The sequence below is a fragment of the Pseudophryne corroboree genome, chromosome 2 (genome assembly GCF_028390025.1).
Source record: "Pseudophryne corroboree isolate aPseCor3 chromosome 2, aPseCor3.hap2, whole genome shotgun sequence".
In the NCBI taxonomy this organism is placed as follows: Eukaryota; Metazoa; Chordata; class Amphibia; order Anura; family Myobatrachidae; genus Pseudophryne; species Pseudophryne corroboree.
In genome coordinates, this window is record NC_086445.1 from 187704955 (window position 1) to 187712865 (window position 7911).

Here is a 7911-nt window from a genome sequence, read left to right on the forward strand (position 1 = left end):
GCTTGAGAAATACTGGATTTTGCTTCTTTATCAGTGAGGAGGTACTCGCCAAGGCGCCACGGTCATGGGGAAGATCTATGAGAAGTCAAATCCCAACGCAATTGTAAGGCTGAATGATCCGACCAGGAAATTGGGAGTATAGCGGCTCGTCGTATTTGTTGCAACGTCCATTTGTCTGCCAACGCCAAGTCAATCCTGGAGAATGATCCATGGACCTGGGAGTAAAAGGTATAATCCTTACAATTAGGATTCCGAGCCCTCCATATGTCATACAGGCCATACTCATGTAATATGCGTCGAAATGATTGGGAGTGGTACCGGGCTGGATGGGTTTTCAAAGGGCGTCGGGCAGACGACTTATCTAAGCGTGGGTCTAAGACCAGGTTAAAATCTCCCAGTAACAATAGTGCACCGAGGCAAGACTGGAGGGTAGAACAGAATTTCCTAATAAATGTAATTTGCTTGACATTAGGGACATAAACCACCGCTAAAGTAACCGATCTGTCATTCAATGTCCCAGTAAGGATTAGATATCTGCCTTCAGCATCAGTGAACTTTTTATCTAACAGAAAATTACATGATCGGGAAAATAAAAATAACACTCCTGCCTTCTTCTTAGGTCAATAACAAGAAAAACGAACCAAAATGTGCTCAGAAGGAAAAGCCAATACTGAATTAATTTAATAAATATTTATTTCATTCAGATTAATAGCCAAGTAATAAAATTAATTTGGCTAAAATATAATCCTTAAAGTGACCACAATAGGATATGAAAGAATAATATATTAAATTTAACATTAAAAGAACATAAAATTAAAATCCACAACCATCTGATAACATTCTCACATACAGCTATTATTTCAGAAGGCCAATAATGGATACAAATGTATCAACAACCTGTAAAATGAAGCCATTCCTGAAATAGGTAATGCTGTAACCACTTAGGATGCACGAATAGATCACAATGTTTCTAAAATAACAATAATAAATGAACTAAAAAATGAAGTGGATGGAATAAATCTGGTCGTTTCATCAGAGGAAGTGAAAAAAAATCACTTCCTCTGATGAAACGACCAGTGCCTACGGTCGAGAAACACGTTAGGTGAACGGCTTTGGAGTGACCTTTATATCCAAAATATCTCTCTATTGTCTCTACTGCTTGGAAACGATTGGACATCACCGTTAGCCTCAACCCGCCACGATTTATTCCATCCACTTCATCATAAGCCTAAGGATCATCCAGCTGCGCTGTTGGAGAAGCACCCAGGCAGCGCAGCACAGGACGGCTTGTGGATTGGAGACGGCGGAGGTCCGGTGAACATCCGGCTGGACGGCTACTATACTAACTGCTACGGGATCATCCAGCTGCGCTGTTGGAGAAGCATCCAGGCAGCGCAACACTAGACGGCTTGTGGATTGGAGACGGCGGAGGTCCGGCGAACATTAATTTTAAATTTAATATATTATTCTTTCATATCCTATTGTGGTCACTTTAAGGATTATATTTTAGCCAAATTCATTTTATTACTTGGCTATTAATCTGAATGAAATAAATATTTATTAAATTAATTCAGTATTGGCTTTTCCTTCTGCACATATTTTGGTTCGTTTTTCTTGTTATTGATATTTTTGGGGGTTGGCAATTTCCCCCCTTTTTTTCATATTGTGCGGAATTAGGAAGTTCCCAGAGGTTGTAAGTCACGGGCGCCTCTCTTTTTCCTTTTCTTCTTAGGTCCGTTGGATGTGTAACAACAGGGAAAAGTGTGGTTCGAAAACTGAGGGGGAGAGGACGCCATGAAGTGGGTTTCCTGTAAGGCAACCACTTGTGCTTTAAGTTTGGCAAAGTGACATAAAGCAAGCCTCTGTTTATTTGGGGAATTAAGGCCTTTAACATTAAGGGATACTACATTAACCATTTTTGTGGAAGGAGGAGAGAAAGCTGGTACACAGGACCGATATGTGGGTGTGAACCTGAGGACACGTCTACTGCTAAACATGTGCTATATACTTTGCAATGAGAGGGGGAGTACACAAAGGGATAGAAAATGGCAAAAAGAAAAGAAAAGGGAAGGAAAAAATAAGTTGAGCGCCTCGAGAGTGCAACATGAGGCCGCCTAACATAGCGGCACATAGGAGGCTGCGGCCAAAATGGCCACCCCCCCCACTCCAAAAACAAAACAAAGACCCCGAGGTCCAAATTAAGTTATAACTATAGTGCCCACACCTGTCGGGCTGGTAGCAATCTATTGGATAAGATAAATTCAGACCGTGGGTACTAATACAAACAACTATGGAGCATACAGTAACATCGAACAATCCGAAGAGAGAGAAAACATAAGTAACACCAGTGAACACAAACCGAATAGGTAGAGACAAGTAGGTCAGCCGGATGGCCGCTTATCCCACCCATCAGTATATATAAAATAGCATGAACATAAAACATATGGAATAAAACATACGAGTAGCATGTGTGGCATTTAAAGTAAAGTAACATACGACCGTAATAAACATCAGGGCAAAGTCACTGAGTCACTAAGACACTAGTCGCACTCTGCATTCATGGGGGAGATTTTACGATCTGTGGCCTTTACAGAAGAGTCGTCTTCCAGGTTCCAGGAACGCAGAAGTTGGGAGCCGGCCGCTGGCGTGGAGACTACACTCGTGGCACCATTCCTCCTGATGATTAGTTTGGTTGGGAATCCCCAGCGATAGGGAATATCAGCCTTCCTCAAAGCCTTGGTCACCAGGTAGAAGGAGCGACGAGACGCCAGTGTGGCAGCGGATAAATCACCGAAGATCTGGAGATCACCCAGGACGTCTTCAGAGAAATCGGACGGGCGAGCTGCACGAAGTACCATCTCCTTGACATGGAAATAATGAAACCTCATTATGGTGTCTCTTGGGGCATCCTTTGGAGCGTTTTTGGACTTAGGGAGACGGTGAATTTGATCCAATAGAAAGTCCGTTATCGTAACTTTCGGGAGCAGTTTAGTAAATATGTCCGTGGCGAACTTAAGCAGGTCCGTCGCTGGAACAGATTCCGGAATACCCCGTATTTTTATATTGCTCCTGCGCGACCTATCCTCAAGATCTCCCAGTTTGGCACGGAGTTCAGTGATTTCCGACTGCATATCATCATGAAGGGTGATAAGCCCGTTGTGAGATGCAACCACTTCTTCCAATATGGTTTCCAACCGGTCAGTGCGCTGACCTACTTCATCTATTGATTGTTGGCAAACCTGCAGCGCTGATCTGAAGTCCGCTGAAATATCTGCTTTAAAGGACGCCAACAGCTGCTTCATGGAACCAATCGTTAGGGGAGCATCATCTCCCATGCCGACCTGTGGTAACGGAGTTGTAGGAGAGGGCTCAAAGGGAGAACTCAAAGCAGACAGCTTGTGGGATTTTTCGGTAGAGGATGCATTTTTATTCGTACGTGGAGGAGAGTGTGTTTTAAAGAAATTAACAGGAGGGACTCCAGCCGGGTCCTTCTGCCGTTTGGGCGGCATTATCGCACATAGTATATGAATAAATCAAAGCACCCTGGTGAACTATGTTGAATTCAATCATGGGAGTGCGATCGTAGAGACATGTAATAGGCGTCCCAACCGGATGTTACTGTATATATGATTTCGGAGCGGGAGGGGTGTGATGAGTGTTCACATTTGACGTTGACGTGCCACGTGCATGATGAAACCTGCAAACGTTAGGGCCTGCAGCCGTGGAGATCAGCAGAAATTTTTCAAGGTAATAATTTCAGCCGCTGGATATATGTAAATGCCCACGTAGAGAATGGGTATTATAGATAATGATGCCGCTGGGGTGATATTCCCTTCCAATATTGAAAACCACCACCAGATGGCAGCGCTGGCTGATCATGCACCCCTGTTTTTTCTTATATCTGCTCCTATTCTGGAGCTACTTGCTTCACTACAGCAATGGGGTGCTGGAGATGTAAAACTGAGCGCAGGGGGAGGAGGGGGGTGGAAGGGTCTCTCTGCAGCTTCACTGGAGTCTGCTATAACTGCCCCCTCTCACCTCTCCTCCGCAGCAATCACCGCCGCCCGTCCTCTGTCTGTGGCTGGCTGTCCTGGGTTCAAGTGTAGGGCCCCGGGCACTTGTTGGGCAGAGGCTGCGGGACGGAGGCGCACGGAGCTCCCCTATACAGAGGAAGACATCACCCGGCCGCCGGGCAGCGCGGGCCGGAAGTCGCGCTGGCCGTCCTCTTACTCGCCGCTGCTCGGGATCCAGGAGGCGCCATCCCCGGGTTGCTGTGGCCGCCATCCAGACCCAGGTACCGCGGGCTGGGGGATTTTGTGTTGGCCAGCTGAGGGTGAGAGCCGGGATCGCGGGCGACCCGGCGGCTCCGGTTCTCCCAGCTGGCCGCCGCACGCACTCCACTCCCCGGCTCCAGAAGCAGTATAGGCCTCAATGAGCGAGCCGCGCTGGGTCAGTTAATATGCAGCAGAGGGAGACCCACAATATAGAGGAGGGTCCCCTGAGATAATCTGGACCAGGTGCAGGTCCACTCCATGCAGGAATGGGGTAATAAATCCCTTAAAACCCAAGGGATCGCAGGAGCCTATGCAGAACACGTCTGAGTACATTGGCTATCAGGCCACGCCCCTTAAAACACTTTCTAAAATGATTTAAATAAATTAATAGAACAGTAGTTCAAATACAATGGTACACTTGTATTTCTGTATGATCGCAAAAAAAAAGCTTTGTCTGTCACCTTGAATCCAGATAGTATATCAGCCAACGCGTTTCATCATCTATGACTTCATCAGGGGTGTATTACAAAATGAGTCTGTATTTATGGACTCTTTGTTAATAGTGTGGTCCCTTTCAATTGGATTTTCAAGCAGATTTGTGTCTTTAGTGGAGCTTAATCAGACTCTTACTTCTATCCAAAAAAAAAATGGATTGAGTGGCTGATTATAAATTGGCCCTCAGGTACTTGATGTCCTTTATTGACAACCTACTATATTCTGCAATTAGCAGTCCCAGTTAATCAATAAAAAAAATTGACAGATAGGATTTTAGTATAAAGTCCTCTTAGAACTGAAGGTATTACATTTTCTTAACTTTCTTAATGTGATCCTCTCTCCTGATCCTTCCTGTTCAAAAGCTTGTTGAGCAATGTATATATATATATATATATTATTTTTAAAGTCACAGGTCAATTCAAACTGCATGGAGTCACAGGGCTTATAGATACACATGAGCAAAGTGTACTAGGATAAAGATCCCCAACCTAGCCTTGCTCAGATACGCCAACCTGACGCAAGTGAGCATTCGTGGCGTGGGTGTAATTTAAGCCGCCACCATGAAGAGTATTGAATAGCACTCTTATGTTTGCCAGACACTTTACTCACACTTTCAAGATCCATAGTTATTAGATACATGTAGCATGGCCCTATCCAGGCACATGAATTCATAGAGCACAGAGATAACACTAATAAAGTTTTTGGATTTATTGAGAAATATCTCCAGTGTTAAGGTTCAAAGAAAACAGGTCAATAACAAGATGTACAATTATAATATATGTACAGGTTGACCTCAAGAAAATAAAATAAATAAAAAGTCAGAAAAACCTAAATAATCTTACTCTGAGGTTTCAGGTCATCCACAGGAAAACAGAAGATGGGGCCACTCCTAGCATGAAGCTACTCCCTAGAAGATTGATAATCAGCAGAGTGTGCTTCTGAGCCATATTGTTCCACAACCCCTCCTTTCTCAGTAGCCCCAACCCTCCAGACTGAAAAAAAAAGACTGTCCCTTTGCTCTCACAAAAGTCTGTATAGATACAAATTAGGCTGCCTCTCAAACCACTAAACTCATATATCTCTCTTGCTTAAGGGACATAGTTAAATAGTCATACCTTTTGGTAAGATATGAGATCCCCAATCTGGTAGGGTTTATGGCAGGAAGCTGACACTTTGCTGGCCTGTTTGTCTGTGTCCAGGGCCAGAACAGGGGTCCCCTGCTGTGAAAAGCTACACTGTCCCAAAAGATTCTAGTTACATCTCGTCAAGGCTTACACAATACAGATCTAATTTTGAAACTAGCAAAACAGACATTCCTGAAATATACATTTTGAGAGAACGATAATAATTCACATCATGGATATGGCTGAGTTATAACTCATATGACCGTACGCACAGTTTACCTAGGGCACCCAGAATGCATCCATTCATGACACGTGACTTTGAGGAATCGCTGTAACCCATGGCAATGCCACAGCACCAACCAATATATATATATATATATATATATATATACAATACAGTATCAGAGTGCGCTAAAAGTTCAATCCCTTTAGGGAACTGCAAAAGTTAATTACTAGTCTATTGGAGAATGATCTTATCACCCAAAGAGAACCAATTATTTGCCCATTTAGGCTAGCGGAACCATTTTAAAATTTAAACATAGATTTACTCACAATTAAAAAGTCACAATCTTAAAAAAGTATATACACATTCAGCAGTGCAAAAAGTATTGACGATGAATTCCAGTACTTGATAATGTAAAGTCTTTAGAGGTGTTTTTCATAGATTGAGGTTTTTGTCCCAGTATTACAGTGGATATCAGTTCACAACCCAACGCATTTCATCACAAGGACTTCATTGGGGCTTAAATCAGTTGAAGGATTCACTCTACCACTAGGTTTTTAAAACACTCTTTCACAAGATGGTGGGTGTCCAATACAAGACATAATCAAAAGTAGATAAATTGATTCTAAATAGAAACAGTGATGTAATGGGTTAATCGACAACTGTTGTCGATGAACACCTTAATCCACAACTATTATTAACAGATAGTTGTCTTTCACAGATGCTCACTCATCCAAAACTGTTGAGTGAGCATATGTCGTGATTCTCTGCATCAGAATGCCGGTGTTGGTCATATGACTGCCAGCATCACATCTGCCAGGATAAATTATGTATCCTGTCCTGCTTGCCTACCTCTGTTGTCTCCTCTCCGGGAGAAGCCTGGAGAGGTGATGCAGACCCGGAATTCCCGGCATTACCCTCCCCATCTTGCCCACTTCATTAGGAGTGTGGGCTCATGGGATTATCCACAACTTCAGGAGACTCCCAGAATTTGTGAGAGTGTAGTTAAAGATGGCTGGATGTGAACTGTGACCCGAACAATTGAGATCTCAGAAGACTTAAGAATTGTTGAATTAAATAGAGCTGGAAGGAGTTAATAAAATAGCTCTAAAAGCTTTGATGTTCATCAGTTCATGGTAAGACAAATTTTCTGTACATGTAGAAAGTTCAGCATATAATCCTATAGTGTCAGCTAAAGACTGATAGAAATCTCTGCTACTCGCAAACATCTGTTATACAATATCTAAAACATTGAAAAAGAATGGTGTTCATGGGGTGACATTAGAGAAGAAGCCACTTCTGTCCAAAAATAATATTACTGCACGTCTGACATTCATTAAAGAGCATCTGGCTGTTCCACAGCGCTACTGGCAAAATGTTCTGTGGACAGATTAAATGAAAGTTGAGTTGCTTGAAAAGAACTGACAACTCTATTGGGGAAATGAAATAGCCTGCAAACTGCAGGCAACGGCGGGTTCCCGGCTAGTCTGCCCGATGTTTTAAAGTAGCAATCTTTTAAAAGGCAAGTCCCAACTGTACAGTATGGTGGAAGGAGTATAACGGCCTGGACTGCTTTCTCTCATTGATGAAAAAATTAATTCCAATTTTAAAAAAAATTGAAGACATTATAGAATATAAGGCTAGCTTTCCACCAGCTGAAGATCAACAGAAGTTGGATGATGCTATAGGACAACGGCACAAATCACAGAAGTAATTAAACTACTGAATTGCTTCAAAAGAAGAAAATTCACCTTCTGGAGTGACCTCAACCCAACTGGGTTGCTGTAGGGTGACC